General features: G+C 45.4%; 1 pseudogene; it reads right to left on the bottom strand.

Moving 5' to 3' along the window:
- Positions 1-377: 377 nt before the first annotated feature.
- LOC100761175 lies at positions 378-1,185 on the bottom strand (annotated as a pseudogene).
- Positions 1,186-5,345: the final 4,160 nt, after the last annotated feature.

Here is a 5,345-nt window from a genome sequence, read left to right as displayed (position 1 = left end):
GGGCTGTTGTGGGTCTCCTCTCTGGACAAGTAGGTGTATGTGTGTGTGTGTGTGTGTGTGTGTGTGTGTGTGTTGCCTTCCTAGGAAAGTCTCAGATAACAAGATTTTTAAATGAGGTAGATGAGGAGGTTGTATCATTTATTGGTCCACTGTGTTCAAAAACTCTAAGGGCCTGCTTTTTCTGATGTGGTTTTAATCAGCCCATATGTTCACATGTTTTCTAATTGGTAAATCCATAGCTCCTAGTATTTTATTTGCAGGAGTAAGTGTGTTACAGCTCTGAGGGGAAAGGCTTCCCCAATGCATGTGTTGCAGCTATGATGGGAGAGATTTTCCCTTATACTAGTGTTTTTTTTTTTTTTTTTTTTTTTTTTTTTTTTGCCAAAGCACATACTTTATTAGCTCCTGAGTTCTAGTTCTCCTTCTCCTGTACAGTTTTGGTTCCACGTAGCGGGCAGCAATGAGACCCACTTTGCGACCAGCAGGGGCATCTCTTCGGATAGTGGATGGTTTGCCAATGTGCTGGTGGTTACCACCTCCAAAGGGATGCTCTACAGGATTCATGGCCACACCCCGTACACGTGGCCAGCAGTTCCTCTTTGCCTTGTACTTGTGGTAGGCACCACCAGCCTTTAAGATAGGTTTGTCAATTCTACCCCCACCGGCCACAACACCAACAACAGCTCTGTTGGCGGTGGAAACAACCTTCTTGGACCCCGAAGGCAGCTTCACTCGAGTCTTCTTGGTCTCCTGGTTGTGGGAGATGACTGTGGCATAGTTCCCGGATGCTCGGGCCAGCTTACCCCTGTCTCCAGGCTTCTCCTCCAGACAGCACACGATAGTACCCTCAGGCATGGTGCCCACGGGCAAAACATTGCCGATATTTAGGTGGGCCTTCTTGCCGCAGTACACAAACTGCCCTGTGTGGATTCCCTCTGCGGCGATAAGCAGCTCCATGCGCTTCTTAAATCGGTAGGGATCCCCAAAGACCACTTTCGCGAGGGGGGGCGCCGCGGCCGGGGTCATGAATGATATCCTTTACAATACCCTTAATATAGCCGTGCTGCTCAGCGAAGTCCACAGCACGCAGGCGCGCGGCGCCCTTATGGTGTTTCACGTGTGCGCGGAACACAGATCCGGCGCCTTTCCTCTGCCCTCGGATCACAGGGCCCATGGCGGCGAGTTGTGGCGGATGGCGGTGGATAATTCCCCTTATACTAGTGTTACAGCTCTGAAGACAAAGGTATCCTGGCAGTCAGGAGCCAAGGAACAACACAAAGTCACACAGCACAACAAACCTTACATAAGAGATTTATTGGGAAAGACGCAAGAGGATGGCTGCCTCTGGTAGGGTAAAAGCAGCAGGAAACGTGAGGAGGAGGCAGGTTTTATATAGAGTTTCTTGGGGTGGAGCTTTCCAGGGTTAGGATTGGTGGAATTTCAAGGCAAGCCCAGCGACTGGTGGGATTTCAAGATCAGGTATTGGTGGGTTTGGGTGAGTTTTCAAACTCTGAAGTGGGCTCAGGCCTTTTACCTACAGTTAAGTTTGCTATCAGTCTGTCCAGGTTTGGGCTGGGCAAAGGACAGCTGCTCGCTTTACTAATAGGATGTGGAGTCATCCTGCTCCAGCATTTGTGCTTAAAGCAGAGACCTGTTTTGTGAAGTGGAGTCATCCAGGGCAAGCACAGCCTGCAAGCTACTGCCTTACACAGTGTGGAGTTAACTTAGAGCAGGCCATAGCCTATTCCACACTCCCTGGCAGAATGGTTCCCAGGGTCCCCTACAGACATGGAAATCTGTGTATGCTGCAAACCTTCATGTGTCACAGTCTAGTACTTATCTAGAACTTATACACATCCCTCTGCATGCTTTAGATGGCTCTAGATGACTTCCAGCACCTAATACAATGTAAATGCCACATTGATAGTAGCTAAACTACATTATTTAGGGATGATGAGGGGAAAAAAGTACTGTAGATGCATTTCCCCTAGAATTTCCCATTCATTGTTGATTGAATCAACAAGTGCACAACTCAAGAATATGGGACAGTAGGGAGGAGCTGGCTATGTAGTGATGCTCTACTAGAAAATATGAAAGAATAGGCCCATAATTTAAGTTTTCTTGCTTTAAATTTGTGTGCGTGGGGGGGGGATATGTGTGTACAAGTGGATGTCAGAGGTCAACATCATATGTTATTTCTCAAGTACCATCCACCTTGGGTTTGTTATGTTTTCTTTGAGACAGTATGTCTCACTGGCCAGAACTTTGATAAATTGGCTAGACTGGCTGCTCAGAAAACCCTAGAGACCCGCCTGCCTCTACCTCCCAGAGTGGCTATTATAAGTTTATAAGTACACACCACCAGCCACGGCTTCCTCCTCCGCCTCCTTCTCCTCCTCCTCTTGCTCCTCCTCCTGCTCCTCGTACTCCTTTTCCTTTTCTCCTCCTTCTCCTTTTTCTCCCTCTTTCTTTCCTCCCTCTCTCTCTCTCTCTCTCTCTCTCTCTCTCTCTCTCTCTCTCTTTGATGGGTTCTTCAAACAGAACTCAAGTCCTTATGCTTACAACACAAGCACTCTGGTAGCTGAGCCATCTCTCCAGGCTCTGATTAAGTTTTCAGAAGTAGTTAATAAGAGTTGAGAAACTTTATAAAACCTCTATTACAAATTGCTGGTCACTGCAATGGAGCCTGCCCTCACTGTCACTGTGCCTCCCTTCTGGTGAGAGCTGCTGTGGATGCCTTTTTTGCTTGACTCGGGGTGACAGGTAAGGTAGGAACAGCATGAGAAAGAAGATTCGTATGCACTGTGGAGTCTGTGCAAACATCCTTCCTTCTTTGAAATGGTTGTAGTAAAGAACTTTAACTCTGCCTGCAGTGCCACTCCCCCAGTTCTCTACTAGGTGGATGGTAAAGGAAGTGATTAAAGACAGCATGGGATCAAATCATTTATTATTGTTGTACAAAAAAATATGAAGGCTCAAAGAGATTCTAGTAATTTTCAGTAAGCACAGACAATTCAACTGCTAAATGGCACTAAGCTCCTAATTTCCTTCAAACTAAACACCAGTGATTCAAAGTCTAAAATTATCCCATCATGTTAATGCCTGTGAACACAGATAAAAACACCCAATGGAAGCTACTGGGCGACACTGAAATGCCTTGTTAGTGCATTATAAATCAAGCTCTTTCCAAATGGACAAGAAATAATAGGCCCTTGGCTCCATTCTAATGTGGCTACACCAGCAAGTGACAAGTCTCACCTGCCATGTTCTTTCTGTAGTCCTTTCAAGATGGCAGTCAGGCACAGCTCCCAGAACAAGCTTTTAGAAAGGTAAATCAGGTTCTCCCCACTCCTTGGGAGAGAAAATAAAAGCACAGTTACAAGGACTTCTTTTCATACTTTGTTACATAAGTTACATTGTGTCCAAGGCAGATCCCAAACAGCCATTCACCTATTCCTGATGTATGTAGGCAGTCACACTGTATTTCAGAAAATGGTGGTTGTTCTTTCTTAATCTCAATTTTCAAGAGTGTGCTTTTTAGAAATTACTACTCTAGCTGGAGCTGGAGAAATGGCTCAGCCTAGAGGAACTGGGGTTCAGTTCCCAGCACCCACCTCAGGCATCTGGAAAACACCTTTAAGCCCAGTTCCAAAGGATCCAGCATGATATTCTGGCTTGCACAGGTATCTTAGTGTACACCACACACACACACACACACACACACACACACACACACACACAGAGAGAGAGAGAGAGAGAGAAAGAGAGAGAGAGAGAGAGAGAGAGAGAGATCAACACATATTTTTGTTGTTTAAAATCAATTTTTGTTTGTTTTATAATTCTTTATCAATTCTTTGGGAATTTCATATCATGCACCTCAATTCCCCTTGCCTCTCAGACCCTCCATATCCAACCCTCACCCCTGCAGCATCCGCCCAAAAGAAACCCCCCAAATTAATAAAAAAAAAAGCAAAAAAGAATTACCTCACGCCTCCATCTTGCCTGCCTCTCCACCACTTCTTTATTTGTCCTAGTGACACTGGGGGCTGCAGTGTGTCATGTGGTATACCCTTTTGTCTACTCCACCCAAAAATGTTCACTGCAATGAGTCATTGATGTGCTTCAAGGCCTCTGGCATGTCATCATCACTCATCCTCAGCAAAACTCGTCTCAGATATCCTGCTGTTGCCTGGAGTCATGGGGATCCTGTGGCTTTCATTCTGCAGGATGGGGCCCTTCATGTGCTCCAGAAGGTCATATGGGGCAGATGGTAGGGTGAGCCAACCTAAGGCCAAGGATGTGGGTCTGGGTGGTAGCTGAGCTGGTCAGTCTGGGATGCTGGGCCCGCCCCTCTCAGGCAAGGGGTGGAGCCAGCTCTCTCACACTTGTAGTGAGGCGTGGGACCATTCTCTAATTCTTTTTTTTTTTAATTACTCCTTGAATATTTCCCAGTTGGTGTGAGTGGACTTAACTCTGGTCCACACAAGAGTGTTACTTCTCGATATTCTTATTATCAGATTCTTCTAGGCATTGGCTGTGACATCAGCCATTGTTTAAATAGAATGTCACATTTCATATGTGACTCCAGTGATTGGTTCTCATCAGATAGAATCATGTGATAGAAAATTCCAACTGCTGTACTAATAACCAGTTGTTAATTAAGTAAAGCATGATGGAATGCATGAGGTGACCCCTGAGTTACACCCTTATTTGCAATTTATTTGATCACTAATAGCCACTGCCACCAATTTGGATATATTACCCCAAAATGTTGCTGACAAAAATATTAACTAAAAATGATGAAAAATGTCAGCTGGGACTAGCAAACATCTGGATGCCATTAAAACTGGAGACTTTTCCCTCTATATCCTTACTGCCAAAGTTCAAACCAACCACCCAGAAACTGGCCCTTAGCTAACTCAGTGTTTATGTTTCATTAAAAATGGTTTCAGGGATTTGCATCTCTCTGCATGGCCCAGTTCCCATGCTTACAGCATCAGTGCTGCTCCGTGTACCCCAGAGTACAGCCAGCTATCCCCTGGGTTTGAAGAAAGGGTCTTCTTGGACAGCAGTCCGGGTTCCTTTCTAGGCCTACATCCCCATCAAGAACCATGAGGCTAGATCGTCCTGAGAGAAATGAGGTGATCTAAACCAGGCTATAAGATCCAACAGTGAGAATATTAAAATAAAAATTACTATGTTGAAATTAGCTATTAAATGTCTAATAAATCTCCTTTGTGTCCATGGCTAATGGAAAGCTATACAGTGGCTTGGTACCAGCCTCCTCTAGCTGCTGTAGGAGTCACTTCAAACAGTGGGTTAAAGCAACCCAGTAAGTGCTTCCT

Source organism: Cricetulus griseus, chromosome 3, assembly GCF_003668045.3.
Source record: "Cricetulus griseus strain 17A/GY chromosome 3, alternate assembly CriGri-PICRH-1.0, whole genome shotgun sequence".
In the NCBI taxonomy this organism is placed as follows: Eukaryota; Metazoa; Chordata; class Mammalia; order Rodentia; family Cricetidae; genus Cricetulus; species Cricetulus griseus.
The sequence above is the reverse complement of the archived record's forward strand: the minus strand, read 5'-3'. Positions and strand labels throughout refer to the sequence as shown.